Source organism: Elaeis guineensis, chromosome 13 (assembly GCF_000442705.2).
Source record: "Elaeis guineensis isolate ETL-2024a chromosome 13, EG11, whole genome shotgun sequence".
NCBI lineage: Eukaryota > Viridiplantae > Streptophyta > Magnoliopsida > Arecales > Arecaceae > Elaeis > Elaeis guineensis.
In genome coordinates, this window is record NC_026005.2 from 5,451,061 (window position 1) to 5,475,183 (window position 24,123).

At 36.2% G+C, this 24,123-nt stretch overlaps 1 pseudogene; it reads left to right on the plus strand.

The window, feature by feature from the left end:
- Window positions 1–4,838: 4,838 nt before the first annotated feature.
- Window positions 4,839–6,631, plus strand: LOC140853282 (uncharacterized; annotated as a pseudogene).
- The last annotated feature ends 17,492 nt before the right edge of the window (window positions 6,632–24,123 follow it).

The following is a 24,123-nucleotide window of genomic DNA, read 5'->3' on the forward strand; positions in this document are numbered from 1 at the left end:
AAGGGTTTTGCTCAAAATATGTTACAGAAGGTTGTATTCTTTTATTTGCTTAATATCTTATAGGTTTTCTTATTTGGGTGTTCCAGACCAAAGTAGTTCAGAGAAGGGTTGTTAATTGTGGTCCTCTTATTTTGTCACAAGGTTATGGAACTCTGGGTTTCAGTTACTATCTGCAGCTGAATTGTCTGACTTTCTAAATGATGATAACTCTTTTGTAGCAAGACCTCTTTGGTTCCTCTGTTTCTCAATTGTTTCCTGCATCTTTAGCTGATCTTAACAAACCTCTCCCAGTCATCAATTAAAAAAAAAAAAATCAATTAGCACAGTGTATAACCACATCAGTCCACTGAGATATGCTAAATTAATGATAAATTCATCTGCCAGAATTCACATTATGTAGCATGTGGATAACCGTAATAATTTTTAGCAACAAGTTTTATGATATCAAGGTCTGGTCATCAACATGGATGCTTTTGCCATTATTGTTCAAAGGTTATATTTTTCATGGAGAAAGTTCATTCACACAATTCTTTACAATCAGGATTAAGTTTTTGCATCTCTTCCGAGCACCACACATACATTCAAGGCTTCTATTTGCTTTTTTTAACTCATGATCTTTCACTTCATATCACTTCATGGTGGTGCCAAAATGCACTTTACCCTAAATATATTTTTCACAAGATGTCTCTACCTTTATTTCAGTGCTCATTCTATGTTAAGATGCCTTCATTGTCCACTTTTGACATTTAGCTGCTCCTCCATGTTGTTTACTATAAACATTACCTAGAAGTCGCATAATATTTGGAAATCCAATAATAGGAACGAAAAACATCATGAAGATCCACTTTATCTTATGTTAAGATGCCTTTGTTGTCTACTTTTGACATTTTGCTGCTCTTCCATGTTGTTTACCACAAACATTACCTAGAAGTTGCATAACATTTGAAATTCTATGATAGGAATGAAAAACATCATCTACATCCACTTTATCTTATTACTTTTGGTGTCTTCATCTAGATCACTTTTACAAAAGTTTGAATGTTGCTTTTGCATCAGTTGTAGACTGAGACTCCAGTTTTGTATCTATTCCTCCAACATGCATTTCATTAACCACATTCGTTTGGCCTGTTTAGAACCTAATGCATCAAAATTTACCATTATAACTGTTTGCATATAAAATTCTTCAACTTTCCTTCGTGAATATTTGTTGTTGAATTATTGATAAAAAGCAAAAGTCACAAGCTTTTGGGGATGACTCTTGGTGGAGGCGCAGGAAATTTTTCGTCCATTAGTCTCATCACCACAAAGTTCTTCCTGTATCTTTACTCCTACAAAAAGGTAAATTATCATTTAAATGTTACACCAGCCTTATCCAATGTTGTCAAAAGCACTTTAGGCACTTGCCTAGGCACTTAGCGAGTCAGGGAAACCTGGAGTGCCTTAATAGTCCTTAGGTAAGGCAAGTTATCTGAGGCGATGCCTGGGCAACTGCCTAGGACAAAACAAGAGGCTCTTGAGCAAGTGTCCTCTCCAGTGTCCAGCTCTATTGTATTGGTCGTTTTCTTGATGATTCTTTTAGTGCTCTATTACTTTCATTTAAGGGGTATCTTTGTTGATTTGAACCCTTATAAATAAAAGATTACTTTTTATATGATGTTTTGAATGATGTTTTGATGTAGTGCATCGAGTCACTGCTTTTATTTTATTTTATTTTATTTTAAGTGTGTTCTATCCTGATTTAATTTATTGGGATCGGATGGCTAGGTTCTCCTAAGTCAAATTAAACCAACAACCATATCCCAACAAACTACTTCAAATATATCCTTATCCTACAATCACTCAAAACAAACCTACAACCATATCCTAATAAACCAATTCAAATATGTCCTTATCCTACAACCACTTAAAACAAACCAACAACTATATCCAACTTGGTGGTGTCATGTATAAATTTGACATGGGAAGAAGAAAAAAAGGAGAGAAGAAAACTTTGGAAGGTTTGACTTATGCTTCTATCTTGAATCCCTCCTTTTGGGATCGTCGTCGCCTCTTCCTCGCGGATGGATCCATCTTCGGCTTCTTTCCTCCTGTGACTTTTGGCTCCCTCTTCCCCATCTTGAAGCCTATCATCGCGGTGCTGCTCTTCTTGGTAGTTGTGGATATCCTGCATCCCGTGAACCAGTTGAGACTTGAACTTCTTCAATATATTCCTGCACTCAAGGTAACAGATCCACCCATAATCGTACCTCATGCTGCCTCATACCCCATCATTAAAATCTAGCCATCTAAACTCAGTTTTAAGCCTAGAATGAACCTAGTCCTTAGTGTTTTATGTTGGAATTAGTATATGTAATTGGTCTTGAAAAGTTTGTCTCAGTCATGTAACTTTCATCACTATTATTTAATAAATTTTGAATATATTGCTGATTTCTATTTAGTTCCAACATTGGCCTTTAAGAGTTCATTTGAATAGATCGCATAGTATTTAGATTTACAACATATTACATTCGTTCTTTTTTTTTTTCTCTCCTATGCTTCATTGCTACGGTAGCACGCTTCAGTACCGTATTATAGTGTCTCTTTAAATGCATCAAGTGGTATCAGAGCAAGTTTTGACCTTAGGGATTGATTTTAGCTTACATTTAGCTTTTATTAGGTTGCATCTTATTTAATCATCATTGCATATTTGCTGTTAAAATTTATTTTCTTGTAAGCCTTTGTTCGTTCTCCAGAAAATTCATAGAAAACTCTGTTGCTGTCCTGAAATTAGAACCCTCTAATTGGCACTATTGTCTGCTGTCCACGACTTCTTAAGCCCCCATCTCTCCATTATAGAGCCGTTAGTACATTAGAATGGCAAACAACCACCCCAAAAACCCTAGAGATTGGAGAGAGGCCTATGAACGACAACAAGAGTCCATTAGAAACATGTAAACCCAACTGAACCAAATACAACAAATGTTAGAGGCTTTGAATACCCAACATCAGCTTGGTGGAGGGGGATTAATTGAATCAGAGAGTAACCCTGAGATAGAAGCCAACCATCCTCTTAGGAGAAACCGTCCAAACCAATGTCAAATGAACACCGCACGTTGGGATCAGGGTACCAAAGTAGATGTCGGTGAGTTCGAAGGTAGGTTAGAACCTGATGAGTTGTTGGATTGGATTGACAAGATAAAACAATTTTTTGAATGAAAAGAACTACTTGAGGATAAAAGAGTCAAAATTGTCATCCTTAAGTTGAAAGGCCATGCCCTAGTTTGGTGGAAGCATGTACAAAATGATAGGGTTCGAAAGGGTAAAGAGAAGATTGCAACTTGGAAACGAATGAAAGAGAAGCTTAGGAGTAAATTCCTTCCAGCCGATTACCGATAAACTTTATTCCAAAAGCTTCACAACCTTAGGCAAGGGTCTAAAACGGTGCAAGAGTACATCGAGGAATTCTATAACCTTCAGGCCCGTAATGATCTTAGGGAGAATGAAAAACAGCGGATAGCTCACTATCTTGCTGGACTTCACCCTCAAATTCAGGATGAATTAATTTTTTATAATTTTCAGCAAATAGATGCGGCCTATAGTCACGTACTTAAGATTGAGTCTAAGTTGAAGAGACAGACATTCCGACAGGATAACACTAGTGGAAAGTTTTCTATAGGAATCAATCAGCCCTGAAAAATGACACCCAATTCCCTCCGAAACCTATTGGCAGGGTTCGCCGTACCGGGCCGAACTACCTGGTACGGGGCGTATCGAGCCGGACCGATGATCAAACGGTCCGGTTCAGACCTTTTTTTGGAGAAACACCCCGAACCGGTATCGAACCGAGCAGTTCGGTCCGGTTAGCTTCCATACCATCCAAAATCGGACGGTATGGTCCGGTTCGATCCGGTTCGGCGTGAATCGAACCGTACCGACACCCCATGTGCCTAACGTGACGAGGGGGGAGGGGGGGTGGGGTCGGAGATCACATGCATAAAAGAACCCTTACCCTGCTTTGGAGTTCTCTGAGATGTCTCAGAGAACTCCCGAGGGTCTGAAGGTCTCAACGAAACCGTTGAGACCTCCGAAAAATTAGAAAAAAAGAAAAAAACTCTGTCAAATTGCAGGAGTGGTTCGAGGAGAGACTGATCTTTGGCCGGAGGTAAGATAATACATTATTTTCTTAGTAAATATTTTTTTTTATTTTTGTTGTTAAAAATAGGATAAGAATGAGAAAGAATGAAAATAAGAGAAAATCATGCCAAAATCTTGTGATTTTGGCATGATTTAATTATATGTGATAGATCTTTGGAAGATCTACACGATGACACCAAAATTGTTAATTTTTGTTAATTATATATTTTTTAAATATTTTTAAATATTTATTTATTTAAAAATTTAAAAAAATTTAAATTTTATGAAAAGAAATCAGAGTTTGGGAATCATGTTTAGAATGATTCAAACTACTTAAATCTAATTTCTAATTTTTTTAAAAATATTTGAAATTAAAAAATTATTTTTTTAATTATTTAAATTTAAAAATTTAATTATAAAATAAAAAATATATAAAAATAGTGTTATATTTTAGTTAATTTAAAAATATTATTTGAAGCATATAACATATTTATTTTGAATTTATAAGTTTTAAAATAATTATTAAAATTATTTTAAAATTATATATAATTATTTTAATTATCATTAAACTATCGTGTTTTGTTATACTTGCATATATTTATAAGAAAAAAAATTAGAGCATGACGTTCGTTCACTTTAATTAATCAGCTATTTTATAGTATATATTTATTTATATAAAAATTATTAAAAAAATAAAAAAATAAAAAATCAGTGTTAGTTTTGAAATTGAGAATAATGTTTAGAATGATTCAAAATAATTGAAATATTTGAATCTAACTTGAGATTTTTTTGAAATTTTTTTTGTAAATATTTAAATAGTAAAAAATATTATCAAATAAAAAATATATGTAATTAGTGTTATATTACAGGTAATTCGAAATAATTAGTATTTTGTTATATCTGCAGAAATGAGTAAGAAGAAAGATCAAGAGCGTGACATCGGTTGGGATCATGGCGAGATGCTCTCGGCTCGGCATTATTGGAGGTGCAAATGGTGCAACACAGAATTCAAGGGAGGAGGAGTGACTAGGTTGAGGCAGCATCTAGCTGGTGGTTATCCTGATATGTCGATGTGTCGGAAATATCCGCAAGAGGTTCGACAATTGATGAAAAAGTACTTTGTTGATTCGAAAGCAGCGAAGGAAAGGACAAAGCAGAAAAAGACCGAAGTAGACCGTCGAGTTGCAGATTCACCTTCTTATCACTCTAGAGAGTCAGAGGAGGCTTCTGCTCCAGATGATGAAGAGGCACAGATTGAGGCTGCCATTCATGCGAGCTTGGCGGATCAGTACCAGCAGGAGGAGATGGCCCGGTACAGAGATCGATTCGGACCATCATGCTACGAATCAGGATCTGGATCAGCGACTGGTAGGGAAGAATTCGAGTTCAGGAGGACTACCTCAGTCAGAGAGTCTGGTGGTAGAGGGAGCAGACGCAGCATGTCTTCTTTGTTGGGAGCTTTTGGCTGTAGGAGGAGGTCCTCCAAAGATATTCCAGCAAGAGCCAGCATTCAGGATTTGGATCCACATGCTTTGCCCAGCAAGGATTCAAAGCAGCAGAGAATTGACAGTATGCTGAAAAAAGATAAGAAGAAGGATATGTGGCGAGCTATTGGATCATGGTTTCATTGCAGCCATATTCCAGCAAATGCAGCAGCCAATCCTTACTACCGATCTGCTATTTCAGTCATAGAGGCTGCCGGCAAGGGTGTAGATCCTTCAGGACCTAAGGACATTTATGGTCAGCTTCTTGACAGCAATAAGGAGGATCTGCAGAGATTGATTGCTTCTTACAAAAATAAATGGCCTACATACGGTCTGACAGTGATGTGTGATGGTTGGACAGGTCCTACTAGGTGGAGCATCATTAATTTTTTGACATACTGTGATGGAAAAATATTTTTTTACAAATCAATCGATGCTTCAGATAAGATGCACGATGCCACATATATCCTTGGTCTGATGGAGGAGGTAATTGATTCAGTGGGTGAGCAGCATGTCGTGCAGGTCATCACAGATAACGGACCACAATATAAGGCTGCCGGAGAGTTGCTGATGGAGCAGCGACCGCAGATATACTGGACCCTATGTGCTGCACATTGCATTGATCTTATATTGATGGATATCGAAAAGATTCGCAGGGTGCAGCAGGTAGTGGAGATTGCCCAGACCATTACTAGATTTATCTACAACCACACATGGGTTCTTTCATTGATGCGGACGTATACTGGGGGGAGATCTTACGACCGGGTATCACATGGTTTGCTATCAACTACATAGCACTTGATAGTCTTCTTAAGAAGAAAACAGCCCTACGTCAGATGTTTGTCAGTGCCGAGTGACAGGAGAGCAGATATGCGAGGGCCGGTATTGATGGAAGTCATGTGGAGAATTTGGTGACGAGTCAGTCATTTTGGCAGCGGGCTGAGAAAATAGTGAAGGCTATCAAGCCTTTATATGAGGTGCTTCGCACCGTGGACAGTGAGAGATACCCCCAGATGGGCTTCCTATATACATGATGGAGAAGACAAAGAAACAGATCAGTGAGAATGATCCCAAGCATGCTCAAGAATTCATTAACATTATTGAGCACCGTTGGGACTATCAGATGGGCAGAGATTTGCATCTAGCTGGTAAGTTTGGATTCAAGAATATTTTAAAATATTTTTTCGAAGTATGAAAATAAAATTGTGCTTAATCAGTCTTGAAATTTATCTGCAGCTTATTACTTGAATTCGAGATTTCAGTATACTATTCCGGAGATAGATATGGATAGCGAGCTTCTTGCTGCTCTTCGCAATGTCATATATAAGATGGTGTCCGATCCAGAAATCGCATCGTTGTGTCTGTAAGGGATATGCTAGTTTAAAACAGATGTAATTATTTAACTGAATTCAATCTGATATATTTATAAATAATAAATATATTTTATTTCAGACGAAACAGTTTAGAGAGGGATCAGATAGTTTTGGAGTCCCATTAGCTATCGTAAGCAAAAAGTAGATGAATCCAGATAAATTATATATCAATAATGAGCAATGTAGATTGATATGTAATTTTGCTTAATAATATCATCAAATTTGATATATAATTTTACTTTTGTAGCTGAATGGTGGATTCATTTTGGAACGTCAGCAAAAAATTTGAGACATATGGCTGTCCGTATTCTTTCTCAGACGGTCTCTGCTAGTGGCTGTGAGCGTAATTGGTCCACTTTCGTCCTTATCCACAGCAAACAGAGAAATCGTCTGACACAAAAATGCCTCGACGATCTTGTATATGTTTACTACAATCTGAGGTTGAGGCTAAAATATATTCAGGAGGAAGTTCAGTTGAAGTACACTGATCCGACGCTGGATGATTATGCCGACGAGGATGACGATCCGATCATCGGATGGCTTGCAGGTCAGCAGCAGGAGCCAGAGCTTGATGAGCCAGGATCCCCTCCACGACCAGTCAGTGTGGTGGCAAGGGAGATCAGGATGGATCCAGGGCAATGGGCAGAAAAAATATTCCACATAGGGTTCCAGCTGATCAGCCACAGTCTGAGGAGACACAAGGGACTCATTCATCACATGACTCGCTATCCGATACATCTTCCCAGAGATTCGAGCGAGAGATGTATAGACATTCCTCCCGGCAGCCAGCAAGAAGGCATCCATCTTCCCAATCACAGGAAACTCAGTCACAGAGGGGCACAAGGGGGAAAGGAAAAGATAGTTGCACGTGCACCACTCTCGAGAGTACAGGAGCGATCTGGTTCAGATACGGACACCAGGGAGAGTGATGATGATACTGGTAGTAGTAGCCATGGATCTGATGATCAGGGAGGAACTAAAGGACAGGAGACCACCGTTTATGAGACAGCCACAGGGTGATATTCGATTCACCAGTGAGTCTCAGTTTACGCATGTCACACAGGATAGGGATCATGGTGGACGAGTCGGTAGAGATCGTGGGGAGCCGATTTCATATAGACGACGGGCTTCTAGAGGTCGTCCAGCACATGATGCAGCTGCGGACGATCTTGCACGTGGAGTAGGGTCCATGGATGTATCTGCATCATCCTCGCATTATGGATCCTATTATCCACAGTCACCTTATGATCCATATGCATATGGTGCATCCGAGGCATCATCTTCTAGTGGTTACTACCCTATGCAGTCTGGAGCAGCTTCAGGATCAGATTTTGCACTGGCATATTTGGATGGGCTCCTCCACAACCGTACCATCATCTCGAGGATACTTCTCAGAGTCAGAATTTTAGCGAGAGGTCTGAGATGTCTTACAATCCAAAGAGGATGCCTTATGGGATGATGAATATTCGAGAGTACGGTGCAGCTTGGCTAGAGGGTTGGATTGATTTCTCTTCAGACTATGTTGATGATCCAGATATCTACGAGCGTCACAGACACTCGACAAAAAATTAAATGCAGAGTACATCTTAAGGTTCGTATATCAGTTATTGCGCTTTGTACTTAAATATTTAGATACATTTTAATACATATTTTATATATTTTTTCTTTAGTTTTAAGATGACATAGTTGAAATATAATGTAAATAAATATATATTTAAAATTTTGGATCAAGAGTCTTTGTACCGCAATCTAACTCCAAATTGAACCCAAATATGTCAATAATATGCAATATAATGCCATATTAAGGTTGTATTTATCAATTATTAATTTTAAAAATCAAAAAAAAAAATTGAAAATCGAAAAAAATTATGTACCGGTATCGGATCGGTACGCCCGAGCATACCGTGTGTCGGTACGGTACGGTACTGATACCGTACCGTACCATACCGGTCCGGCACCGGCACGCCGTCCGGTACCGGTACAGCAAACCTTGCCTATTGGTGATACTAAAGGCAAGGAAATTTTAGGTTTCAAACCCTCAGGAACTAGTATCACTTGTTACAAGTATAGGCATCCAAGTTATAAATCATCTGTATATCTTTTGAGACAATTTCAGTCTAGGACCAACTTGATAGAAAATGCTAATAAGAGTGATTAGGATGGAGTAGAAGTGCAAGAGGAAGACACTGTTGAGGATAGTGAGGTCCTAGATGAGACTGCTGAAACTACTGAGCCAAACCTTGTAATCGGTCGAGTCCTTGTAGCACCTAAATCTACCAAGGATGATTGGAGATGACGCAGTCTTTTTCGAACTGTCTGCAGCATAGGGGGAAAATTTTGCTCTGTTATAATTGATAGTGGAAGTATGGAGAATTTCGTCTCTCAAGAGATGGTTGATAAGCTTCAATTGAAAATTGAGAAGCTTGCACAACCTTATCGGATTGCTTGGTTTAAAACTAGGAATGAGGTTCCTGTCACACGACGATGTCTAGTTAAGTTTTTCATTGGGAAGACCTATACTGATGAGGTTTGGTGCGATGTAGCACCCATGGATGTGTGTCACCTGCTTGTAGGTAGACCTTGGCAATTTGACCATAGCACCATACATGACGGGAAGGAAAACACCTATATAGTCATTAAGGACAATAAAAAAGTTAGATTGATTCCACTTAATAGTACACCCAAACTGATACCTAAGCCTGATTCAACCCCAAAATTGTCACCCACTGAGAGACAATCTGTAATGATTTTGAATAAGACCTAATTTGCCAAAACCCTACCAAGGTCCCTTGTGGTTTATGCTTTAGTGGCAAAAGAAACCATCGAAGCCCCTGGAATTCTGTCGGTTGTTCAACCATTATTGGACGAGTTTTCTAACATCATGCCAGAAGAACTCCTTGATGGCCTACCCCCTATGAGAGACATCTAGCATTGCATTGACTTGGTGCCAGAAACAAGTCTTCCATACCTAGCCCATTATAGGATGAGCCCAGCAGAACATGAAGAATTGCATCAACAGGTCCTTGACTTGTTAAGAAATAGCCACATTCGGGAGAGTATGAGTCCCATGGCTGTGCGTGCCCTCCTTACTCCAAAAAAAGATGGGACATGACGAACGTGCGTTGATAGTCGAGCCATCAACAAGATCACTGTGAAGTATAGGTTTTCTATACCTAGGCTTGATGACATGCTAGATATGCTGGGAGGTGCAAAGGTTTTCTCCAAGGCTGATCTGAAGAGCGGGTATCATCAGATCTGTATCCAACCTAGAGACGAGTGTAAAACAGCATTCAAAACCAAGGAGGGGTTATATGAATGGCTGGTTATGTCTTTTGGGCTGTCCAACACTTCGAGTACCTTTATGCGCACCATGAACCAGGTGTTGCGGCCGTTCATTGAAAAATTTGTAGGGGTTTATTTTGACGATATTTTGATATATAGCACAAACCTTGAACTCTATTTGAACCATCTACGACAGGTGCTCCAAGCCTTGAGAGAGAATCATTCATATTTAAATATCAAGAAGTGCACATTTTTATCCGACAGCCTCATCTTCCTAGGCTATATTGTATCTACTGAGGGAATTAAGGTAGATCCGGCTAAGATTGACGTGATTCGAAACTGGCCAACTCCGAAAAACTTAACGGAGATTCGGAGCTTTCATGGACTTGCATCTTTTTACCAACGCTTTATTCGAAATTTCAGTTCTTTGATTGCCTCGATCACTGACTGTCTGAAAAAAGATAAATTTCGCTGGACTCCCGAGGTTGAACAAAGCTTCAAAGTGGCCAAAGACAAGCTTACAAGCGCACTCGTACTCGCCTTACCTGATTTTAATAAGGTGTTCGAAGTTGATTGTGATGCCTTACATGTGGGAATAGGGGCTGTGTTGTCCCAAGAAAAAATGCCCGATAGCCTTCTTCAGTGAGAAATTGAATGATGCTCGATCACGTTATTCTACATATAATATCGAATTCTATGCGATTGTGCAGGTCTTGAAGCACTGACGACCCTATTTGATTCATCGAGAATTTGTACTTAACTCGGACTATGAAGCATTACGTTACCCAAAAGAATCTCAACAAAAGACACGCCAAGTGGATTGCATTTTTGCAAGAATACATCTTCCATTTGAGACATAAATAGGGAGTAACCAATCGGGTTGCTGATGCACTTAGCCGTAGGACCCACCTCCTCATCGCTGCCTCTTTGCAAATTGTGGGTCTTGAGGCGATTAAGAAACAGTACAAGGATGACCCTTATTTCAAACCTATCATGGAAAAATATTTGTCTTCTAGCACTAGCCAATTCTTTGATTTCTGTGTTGAGTCTGAATACCTTTTTAAGTGGTCCAAGTTATGCAGTTCTGAAGGTTCACTGAGAGAGTCTTTGATTCAAGACCTATACAGTAGCGGATTAGGGGGACATTTCGGTTGGGATAAGACCTTGGGGTTAGTTTGAGGGCGCTACTATTGGCCGAATATGCAAAGAGACGTAGAGCGATTTGTATGATGCTGTAGAACCTACCAAACCTTCAAGGGTCACTCACAAAATACAGATTTATATACTCCTCTCTCCATTCCTTTCACCCCTTGGGAAGATATTTCTATAGATTTTATTTTTGGCCTACCCAAAACTGCACAACATGTTGACTTAATATTTGTGCTTGTTGATCGATTCACTGAAATGGCTCATTTTATTTCTTGCAAAAAGGCCTTTGATGCATCGTATATTGCAAAACTATTTTTCAATGAAATTGTACGTTTGCATGGCATTCCTAAGTCCATCGCATCTGATAGGGATACCAAATTTATAAGTCATTTTTTGAGAACTCTAATGGCCAAAGTTGGAAGCAAATTAAATTTCAACAGTCCATACCACCCCCAAACTGACGGATAAGTTGAGGTGGTAAATTGATCTTTGGGCAACCTTTTAAGATGCTTGGCAGGTGAGAGACCGACACAATGGGATTTAATCTTACCACAGGTTGAGTTTGCATATAATAGTTTCATTAATAGAACCACAGAAAAATCTCCATTTGAGGCCCTTTATGGTCGTCCTATACCCCACTTTCTTGATCGAGTACCCATTCCATATCTTGGTAGAGTTAGTGCAGATGCCGAAACCTACTTGAAACAGGTTCTAGACGTGCAACAATAAGTTCACAAAAAGCTGCAGGATTTCACAACCAAATACAAGGCAGCCGCGGACCAACACCGCCGGGATATGGATTTTAATGAGGGGAATAGTGTTCTGGTCCATTTCAGGAAGGAGCGATTTTCGGTTGGAGGTTGCAACAAGCTAAGCAGGAAGAAATTTGGGTCATTCAAGATCCTCAAGAAGTTGGGAAAGAACGCCTATCTCACTGACTTGCCCCTAGGATTGCCTACTTCCCTGATTTTCAATGTGAGTGACTTGTTCCAATATAACAGTATAACAGCAAAACAGTATAACATTAAAAATATAATACAAAGCTTATTTGAACTTTAAATCATGAGTTCGTGTCTTTTACAGACAATGCATCACTTTTGAAGTCATTTGGATAATACTTGTTTAAAATTTGTGGATTTTGTAAGATCTACTTCATTTATTAATATTGACTTCTATATTTTGTTGGTAGCTAAAAGCATGATTGTTCATTAAAAATTTAGGTTTATAATTTTCCAAGTTTTGTGCTTATTTGATGAAAGTACTTAACTCATCTTGCTGACAAATTGTTGGCTCCAGTTGCATCATAAATCTTCTTTGGTAAAATTCAGGTTCCATGAGTTTCTAAAGCAAGAAAATGAGGTTGGCAACATAACACGGCAGGAAGCTGTTAGCATGGTGGGGATTTCCCTCTAGTTTTTATTAGGAGTTTAATTTTGAGACTCTGTCATGTTACTTTCATAGAATGATTTCTCACCATCGGCAATCTACTGGAAAATATATTTAATATTAAATAATTGCTGTCACTGCAGGTTCCTCCATTGTTCTTGGATGTACTTCCGGATTATCATATTCTTGATAGTAAGCTGCTTATTCATTTGTCAATGGATCAACTGCAACTTGTGCATTTCTTAGTTGTTACCATGGAATTTCTTTTGGAAGTTAACATGTGTTTGCCAAGAGGCACCTTATTTGTCAGTCATTTCTAGAGTAAGGTTTTAAGCATTAAATACTATGGTTATATCTATTAGGGCTTTTACCCTGCAATGCTGATTATTGACATATGGCTATGTAAATAATATGCAACCTTGTTATTGCCTACTAGAAAATAAGTTTCAGTACCGAACCTTACTAGGTGTATCATAGGGAACTAGTAATGGGTATGCCTCTTGTACCTTGTCAATAACAAATGTTGTATGATATCGACAATCAATATGGCTTGTACTACTTGGATGTTGATCAAGATAATGATTCATATCAGCTGTATCATACCTTACTGGCAACGTACTAGTATGACATTGAGGTTTGGTTTGATAGGCAAGTCGAACTGGTTCATACTAGTCCTAATCGAGCGGAACCACCTGTACTATCCAATATTGAGGTGTGTATTGTACCGACACATATCACCTGGTTTTGGATGATATCATGATTAAGAAATAAGAAAAAGGCTTAAGAGTTGTCTTGATATGGGATGTGCATCATACGTACTGTACTGGTAACATATTGATATAGTACCTAATATCAAAGTTGCGGATCTCGGTGTTGGTATTGGTTTTAGATCCATAACTTAAGACTTTGATTTGAAAGATAACACAACCATGTAAGACTTTTTTTTTTTTTCCATTTTCTAATTATCGAGGTTGTAATTCTTGGCCTGGTCTTGGTGTCGATTAAGGATTGGATGGGTAGCTCCTGGCAATTCATAAGAAAGCCATTTTCTTATTTTCTCAATTTTTTGATTTTTAGTGATTTTTTATAGGTCTTTGAAGGTTTATTTTTCATAATATATGATTGGGGTAAGTTTTTTAAGTTGATGATTGTCTCTCTATCCTCTTCTTCCACTCTCTCCCTTCTGTTGCCATGTTGTCTTTTGTTTAGAAGATGCACTAATTTAAGGCTTTTCCTCATACTTTCTTTTCGAGGGCTCAGCTAATTTTTTTTGAAGATGTATATATAGGGGAAACAAATAGAGAAAAAGAAATAGGCTGATGCCTCATTTTTTTCATACATCTTGGTTGGTATTGGTGGATAGAATACTCTTAGTCATCAGCTAGGTTTGTATTGCTTGGTTTAGACTAACACCAGTTATGACCGCGTTTTATAGTTTCTGAGATCATGAACCCATCCCAAGACCCATTATTTTATCGGGTTAGATCTGAGACAACCAGAATGGATTGAGTCTTTGGAGTTTGGACCTTGTTCTAACATATTGTTGCGGGTTGTTTTCTAATAATACATTCTTTCAGTCTATATTTTTACAAATACATCAAATGGAAAGAATCTTCTCAGGGATGCATTATTTGTTTTGGACATACATCACAAAAAAAAAAGATTAATGACGTAAAACTAGGAAAAATATTGTATTGAGAAGGATGCATTATTTGTTTTTAATATACATCACCAAAAAAAATTAATAACCTAAAACTAGGAAAAAAGATTGTGATAATACATAATTATGAAAAAAAAGAAAAACATTATCCAACATGCATATTTGGTTTGGCTTTATGGACCCAGGTATGATCCATAAATTTTTTTTATAATGATTTAGAAATGGATCCTCAACTTGACATCAACCCTATATGTCGATCCATTGGATTCTTCGGTATTGAAATTTTGGGCAAAAGAGGGTCCTGCCATGAATCCTAAGGTAGCATTCGATTGCAGAATAAATTTGGAGCGAAGAAGAAAAGTTATCCAGGTACTATAGAAGGGATGGGCTTATTCCATGGATGGTGTCTATTGGCATTTGATTGGGGGAATAAATAGGAGGGACAAGGAGAGGGTATAAACTGCAATTAATGTGCTTGGGATTTTGTGATGATTTTAACACAGATAAAATTACGGTCCCACTTTTTTTGTACTTAAGAGTGGATAAAAAAAGTGGAGAGATAATATGGTGATTGACTTATGATGTGGGAGAGATTAAGCCTATTCCACCGCTCCCATGGATACGATTATTCCCCAAGTGAGAGGGATATCCACTCACGTGGTATAGAGAGAGATTGGGTTATCCTGCTGGCCAAAATTATCGTTTGACAGTAAAAGAGAAGGAATAAGGGTTTATAGCCCTTACCCCCATTTGGACATGTCCAAATGTCTAGTTGGTTGCATGATTCACCATACCACTCCGAATCATCTGGTTCAAGGCATATCGAATCGTACCAAAGGAGAACTGGAATAGTTCTTCCTTTTAATTCAAAATAGGGCTCGAATCGCTCCAAAGCGGATGGTTCAAGCCATGGAATACGGTACCGTCCCATACCACCCATATCGTACCGTACCGATCTTGTACTGGTACGTCATACCGAAGCATACCGATGTTACCGTACCATACCAAACCGCATACCGACATTAAATAGAATTTCATCGGTACGGGGTCCGGTATCAGTATGGCGAACCTTGGTTCAAGCAATACCAAGGTGGTATGCCTTGGCTCAGTCTTGGTTTGCCCAAAGATCAAGGTCTGGTTTAGGCTATGTACACACTACATAGGTTGGCTTTTTCAACACTTCACAAATCTTAGCATCCATTGCCCATTGGGAGAAATTTAGGGTCCTATACCCACTAAAAACCAAAAAAAGAAAAACAGAGATGGGAGGCGGAGAAGGCCTCTGCCTTCTTAGCCCCTCTTTAGCCTTAAAAAAAAAATCGCTAAATTTTGCTGGACCTAAGCTGGATCTAGCATACAAATAGGTAATGACCTCTCCCTCTCTTGTTTTTCCCATTTTGAGGCAGAAAATCAGCAAGAAAATGGAAAAATAAGGGGAGATTGTGTCAATTTTTTTGACTTTGGCATGATTTTATACTGTGATAGATCTATAGATGATCTACACAATACCATTGAAATGGTGTCTATAATTTTTAAATTAAAAATATATTTTTGGATTAAAATTAATAAAAATAAAATAATAATAAATAAATTTCTGATAAATTAGTAGCCTATTTAGGGATGTGCTTGCTACTTTCTGTAAAAATTTGGCAGCAATTTTTTTAAGGTTGGGCATGATCATGAATGTAGAGACATAAGAGCAAATTTGAAGAAATTTGAAAAATAAGTGGCCTTTTGTGCATACCCATGGGTTGAGAAAAATATATGTAGCCTCTTTGGTAGGATGCTACACTAATCCGAACTCAAATTAATTTTATGAATATTTTGTGCTAAAATTATTTTTTGAATCAAGAAATTATTAAAAAATTTAAAGAATACAAAAAAATAAAAATTTAATATTATGTATATATAATTTAGAAGTATTTTTTGAAGTAGAAATGGACTTTTTTGCATTATAGTGAAATTTCACTAATGTTTAAATAATTAATTAAATAATGATAATCTAAGATACGAATATATCTAGAATCCTTGGTGGGTTCTGCATTATTTTGAATTAAAATAAATTTTTTAGATATTTTCTAATTAAATATCAATTTATTATAGAAAAATAACTAAAAAAATCTAAGAAAGTTTAAAAACTATTAAAATTTGTATTACATATAGATAATTTGGATGTATTTTCTGGATTGATTTGATGATTTTTTAAAATTTCAATGTAATTTCACTAATTTTTGAATAATTAATCAGGCAAGATGGGCAGCTATTTAGGCCAACAGAAAGGTTAAAGTTAATTGTGTCTCTCTTTGGAAAGACTCAAGGAGGAATTTGTCTGCTCCATCTAGTGACCTGTTGTCCAGATTATCTAGACATACCAACGTTTGAGCAATGATGCAACTAGTGGCGAGGAAGGTAGTGGGATACAGAGCATCATAGTTTATGATACGGTCCCAGAGTTGTCTTCGATTTACCATTGAGTCCCAGTTTACTCATTCCATAACAGACCTTTTATTGTATGGTGGACATGGACAACTTTTCTCAATGGGTTTCTTTAGTTTTGGCAGTCTTATCTTTCCAGCACCAAAATTTTCCTTCTAAAACTATGTTCTTCCATGATCTATACATATAACTCAATACAATGTGCCTTCTGAATGATGTAACGTTGTAGCCACGATTTCTTGGCATTTACATTGCCTGTTGATTGCTTATTTGGTGAAATCTAAGGGTAGTTGGAGCTTGATTTCAATAGCGTCAGACAGTTACTTCAGTGATTGTCTTTTAAATTTGGTCCTTCATACTAAAAATTTAGGACTTAATAGATTTAAAGTTTCTTAGGTAGTTTTATAAAACGGTTTTTGAGAATTAACAATACATGCTAAAAGCTGAGGCAGTTATATGTTATTCTAAACTCAGTACATGTTATGTGTGAAAAGCATTTTTATTGGCATTTAATCACATGTAGTCCCCGTTCAAGCCTATTTGGTTGTATATGAAATAATAAGGTGCACATTTTTACAAGATGCAAAACTTGCTGTTTTTATTGATTAAGAAAAATCAAATTCGAAAATTAAAGCATAATTGGCTATTACATGCTATAATTTTTGTTTAGGTACACAAATGGTCAACTGAGACATGAATATTGCCCCACATTTGTTTATGTCATATATTATACTAGATATGACATCTGATTGTGTGATTATCTTATGTTTTTTCCTATAATGGTCTTTATTGGTTGGATAGTATTTGATTGATGCATCAACCTGATAATAATTTTGAATGCATACTTTGAAGTTGAGCTTCATGAGATATAATTAAATAATAATGATAATGGTACTAATAAAATACATTTTATTGTTTTTATGAAATTTTAAGAAAATTTTGAATTCTTTATGCAGACAAAATTTTGTTTTAGGCGTCCTCATCTATCTCTTATTCAAGGAAAGCATTTTATTGGTTGGATAGTATTTGATTGATGGATGCATCAACCTGATAATAATTTTGAAGTTGAGCTTCATAAAATATAATTAAATAATAATGATAATGATACTAATAAAATCCATTTTATTGTTTTTATGAAATTTTAAGAAATTTTTGAATTCTTTATGCATACAAAATTTTGTTTTAGGAGTCCTCATCTATCTCTTATTCAAGTAAAGCATTTTATCGTTACAGTGTAATTTCTCCATCTCTTTCTGTAAACTTGGTATTCCTTTAGTTTTTCTTATTTCTTTCCTGCTAAAAGTAGTTAGTAAGAAACATATGAAAAGGAAGGTTCGAAATGTTGAGGTATAGGGATGTAGCAGCCAGGGGTGCATATGGTATGCATCATATCAAGCATCATGCCGGCAAAGATTATTGATGTATGCATAGCTATGGCCGATGCACTTGTAGTATAGCCCTTTTTGGTTATTATCATGTTTATTCAATTTCTGGATGTACTTTTTGAGGTTCAACCCAAAACCTGCAAAATTATTGATTTTGATTCCAAATTCACATTCTAATTCATGAATCTGCTGATTAAACAATATTTAATCTAATTGGATTTTAGAAGGAAGGAAGAAAAAATGGAAGCGGGTGAAGATTACCTAGATATAATGATTTTCAAGCCCCAGAAATTGAAATCAAGCTTTGATTCCACAAATCAATCTCCCTATTCAATCTTCCGTTCTCCCTCACTTCATTCCTACTTCACAAAATGGGTTGTTTGAGTCATCTTGAGCAATACTGTTTGGTTTATCAGCCTTGTTGGTCTTTGTTTGGACCAAACAAACTTTGGTCTACCAGCACTACTCGGCCTATGGTCAGTTTGTGCGGTTCGTGTGCGATGCTTGTTTGAATCAATGCCCTCTTGTTCCAATGAGGGGTGAGTGCAGTATGTTTCCAGGGGTACATATTGTATTAATTGATATTTGAAATGTTGATTGAAATTTGGAAGTATTCTGCAACCAAAGCATTTCACTTGTAACCAGTTTGACAGTTGTCCAAAATAACCTCTTTTGCTGTTTTTTGATGGAGAGAGCCATATATAAAAAGCTTCTTTAGTTCCTTTCTTCTTTCATTCTTGTTGGTATTTTTAGATCCCACCTCTTTGCTATCCAGTTAACTTGATCTAATTTTACTCTCTTGCCCTTTTGTTTTCACATTTTTAGAAATTTAAATTGAGATTGTCATGCTTATTAGTTGTTTTCGTTCACATCAATGACTCTGTGGGGTATGGTTTCAACTTAGTTGATTTTTCAAAGCTTAATATGTTTCAAATTAATATAGACATTTGCAAACTTAAGTTCTTATTCATGCAACATGTAGATACATCTTGTTGAGTCAATTTAGTGAGGTCTTACACTTCACCTTACCATATAAAGTATGTGATAAGGACAATAGGGAGGTGATCAGAGATATCTCCGAGTCAATTTAGTGAGGTCTTAGTTTTCAGATTTGCTTGTTTTTTGTAAATTATCTTTCAGAATTTGAAGTTGCATATTCATGCTCAAGTTATTTTGACTGTCTTGATGGATGCAGTGTGTGCAGCTCCTGGATCTAAAACTTTCCAGTTGCTTGAAATTATGCACCAATCAACCAATTGTGGATTACTTCCCAAGGGGCTGGTGCTTTTTCTTTTTCCCATTTATCTCCAAGCTATTTCTTTAGGGTTGGTTTTAAGCATGATAATCTTGGTTTGCTCTGTTTGATAATCTAGGTAATAGCTAATGATGTTGATGTTCAAAGATGCAATCTCCTCATCCACCAGACAAAAAGGATGTGCAGTGCCTACTTGATAGTAACAAATCATGAAGCTCAGCACTTCCCTAGTTGTTCTTTCACAAGAAATCATGTGGAGGCTTTCAAAGAAGGACAAGAAGAGCTGGGAGCAAATATTTTGCAATTTGATCGTGTTTTATGTGATGTTCCTTGCAGTGGTGATGGAACTCTGCGTAAGGCTCCTGATATTTGGAGAAAATGGTAATCTTCTACATGTTCACTTCTCCTTCACATGTAATCCTGTTATTCTTCCAATTGGTGTTCTTGAAAATGCATGAATTAACTTCAGGAATGCAGGAATGGGAAACGGTCTTCATCGTCTCCAAGTGGAGATCGGTATGCGTGGTAGCAAATATAAAACCTTTATCAGTTTCTTTTTAATATCCTGCCATAATAAACTACGACTTCCAAATTTAACATTAATGGCCTTTTATAATTATGCTGTCATTATTCGACATATTGGAATCATATATTTTAATGACATGCAGAGATCTCGTTTGTGTATCAGCATGTCACTTGCAAGTGCAGGCTAAAATCAATCATTACTAACAACCAGGTACATGCAATTCATATCCAAAAACACTATTAATCACTATATATATATATATATAGTTATTTAAAATAATTTATTGAATAATATCCCTTACTTAAAATATCTCTTTAAATAGACAAAAAAATATTATTTATCTATAAAAATCACCCCCTTCACGTATAAAGGGAGTATAGAAGATAGAGTTGAAAAGTTTGGTAACTAATGTATAGGCTTGATCACTATTTGTCTTGAAAGTAGCAAGATACCAACACTTCTTCGATCATTTACTTCATGTGATAATAGAAAAATTTGCTAAAGAAGGATCACAGAAAAAGAAGGGGGATGGAGATTAGATTTTCTCCCTTATTTGGATAGGAATAATTGATTTGTTGGTAGAAAGATACTAATTGATGCCACCTAGATACATGAACATGTTCGATTTTTGCTTTGAATTCTTTATGAATCAAGGCTGTGAAACTACAAATGAATAAGATATAGTATATATTTAGTTAATCAGTGAAGGGTTTCTTCCATCAACTAGTTGAAAGACATAATCCATAGGAGAATATTTCTAATTTAAAATTCTGTTTTATACATTGTATAGATGGAAATGTTTAATTTGACATATGCTACTTTCAGTTTGATTTGATAACCTAGGACATGGAGGCAAAAGCTGCTACTATTTTGATATTTGAGAGAAGTAATTCTCTGTGTGCATGTGCGCATGTGTGTGTGGATATATTTTTGTATTTGTGTGTGGGTACATTTGTTCATTTGTGTGTGAATGCTTTTGTGTATGTAATCAATTTTTTGTTTTGTAAAAACTTGCTATATTTATTGTAAGATCCTAGGACCTTACTCAAAAATTCTAGCTGGAACGTATTATTTGAGTTTATTGGCCTTGTATAACTATCCAAGGTCTTCCTAATGCATAATCAATATAGAATAGAACTAAACATGGGTCCTCCCATACTCTCCTTGTTTAAGCCTTGGTGTCCTTGCTAGGATAAGGGTCAAAATCCAATCACTAACATCATAATTGGTCCATGACCATCCTTAAAAGGGACTTGTGTGTTTCGTAGTCCACATAGGCAATGGGTTGGATCTGCTCTGATATCATTTATAGTAATTTAGAACCTTACTCAAAAAGATTAACCGGAAGGTATTATTTGAGTTCCTTGCCCTATGTAAGTATTTAAGATCTTCTCAGTGCATGACCAATGTGGGACTATACATAAGTCCTCATAGGTGGTATCTTCCTTCTATAGTGATGGCATTGAACAAATTTGGTTGTAAGAGGTAGAATGAGTAAACTTGATAGTGAGATTAACATCCATCTTTAACTTGAGCTAAAGATATTATTTATTTTGATTTAGTTTAGGAAGCTGCTCCTCATTTTAGAGTGAAAGCATATTGAAGAGTTTTTGGTGTGGGGGTGTAAGAGAGAAATATCCAATCAATGGTGGTTTGGGAGCCAATACTGTTGCAAACTTGAGACTTGAGAGTTGAGATAATTACAAGTCAATACCATTTGAAGTTACATTGGAGTTTGTGCAAAGGAAGTAGAGTGATCTTGATAATGAGATTATCACCTATCTGTAATGTGCTGTTATTAATTTTGCTTTAAACAAGAAGCTATTTATTTCAGAGTGAAAGTATATTGAAAAGTTTTTGGTGTGCAAGTATAGTCATTAGTTTCTGAATTTATGTGGGATTTATACAAAATTTCAATTGTTTCTTACTCGTTGAAATTATGGTTAGCGAACACCCATGTTGTTTATTAGACAAATATATGAAATGCCTGATCTATTGCTTGTGAACCTTGTTCATAAGAAGCTGTCATGCTCGTCCTTTTTCAGCTCATATTCAATTTTGCACAACACCAGAGAGGTGCATGTGTGCTTACTTTGTCATGCTTGCTCCAGCTAGAGGCATTCTAATTATGGTGGTTAAATTGTCCCGAAATTTAAACTGCAACCTTGAGTCCTCTTACATTTCCTCATTGTTCCACTCTATTTGAGAAGTGTAACCAGAGTAGCAAGATTATATTATTTTTCAGTTTCTTGTCCCTCAATTCTCACTAATTTACCTCCCCTTGCAGTGCCTATATAGATAATGAACTTACCAATTAACACTGATTTGAATTTGCAATTTTTTAGCCAAACATAGCCACCTTGGTGTCATTTTCAAATGACACTGACAGATCATAACTTCTTTTCCTTCATTCTGTTTTGCAAGGAGAAATCAATAAGTCTAATTCTTATTGTTTAAAAAATCAAATTGTTTTTGGAGGTGGACAAGAACTTCAATCCTAAGTGTCTTTATTTATTTAAGAAAATGTCTACCATAACATCATACCATTATTTAAGAAAATGCTTCACTGCTTTTGACATATATCGGCAACTTCTGTCTACACTCTAAACTTTTTCATACTGGGCTCTAACACATTAGTTTCAGTTATTTGCTTTTTGTATGTCTTAGTTCATTTGTTTAATTGTATCTTTGGATCTAAATCTGAAGTTTCTTTTCTTCTGAAGTTTTTTTTCATCTTCAAATTTAGGCTTATACCACTATTGTGCTGCTGTTTGTGGTTATAGCTTTGCTTAAAGTGGGTGGAAGATTGGTTTACTCTACTTGCTCAATGAATCCAGTTGAAAATGAGGCTGTCGTAGCTGAGGTTATTTAATGTTTCCTGGAAAGATATTATCTTACTAGGCCTTTCAAAAATTAGTCTTATTTGTCAATAGCTTAATATTGTGGTAGTTCTCTCATTTTGAATTTTCATCTATTTCCTTCCTACTGCTTGATCACTTGAAGATTTTTGCATCTTATGCTTCAACATTTTTTTATTTGCTTATTTTTGTTTAACCACCAGGTTGTTTTCAGCATATGAAAGTAAAACACAACAGTAGGACAATTTCATATGCTACTCACATTCCAGACACATATGAATTGAAAGACACTATCAAATGTGCTTGCCAAAGGGCCTACCATGCTATGATGATATTTTTTTATATGGTAAATGTCATATGCCTAAGCAATATTACTATAATCTTAGCCAATCTTATAGGACTTGGTTAAATACAAATATATTTTTGAGCATATTCACTTATTAATTTTTGCTTCTCAGCATTTAGTATGCTATCTTCCTGTCCAATTTTCTTTTTTAATGCTCATTAGTACTAATTAATAGACTTTGAAAAATTACTCAAACTTTAACTTGGAGATCTGCTATGACTTGATAAGCATCAAGCATACCCTTTGTTACAATTAACCTGTTCATTTAATCAACTTGATTGGTATAGCTAAATAGGAAAATATATTTAGTATCTGACTTTTATGCATGTTTAGGAGTTGTTCTAAGAATTTCCTGAAGAGTTCTTGTTGTTTATACATTAGGCATATCAGTTGTATTTTACAAGCACACCTTTTATTCTTTCGAAAAAAATTCCATCATGTATTGCTAACTGATTTAGCAGAAATGGCATACCCATTGAAGTTTCTTTTGATATTTTTTGCCAATTTTCTATAAAACATTCGATAATCTCAAACTTATAAACTTTCATGATCTTGTTTGATTTGACTCACTATAATAGCCACCAGTGACCTCTTTGAGTTATTATTCTGTTGCTTAAATTTCTGATCATTGTTAATCATTTGAGTTCTTGAGAAACTTCAATATTTTTAATCTGATTTTAGTTGTCCTGCCTTATTCTATCATTCACACCAAGTGGTTGGTTTCAATGGTTTGCAATATTTATTCTGCTTATTTTTTAGATGTGTCTTTTTTCAATACTGGCTTTGTTAAATGTTGTCTGCCTCCGTTTGTTTTAGTGGACATGATTTCGTTTACTCCATCTACTTCACTCTTTGTAATATTGGGTTATG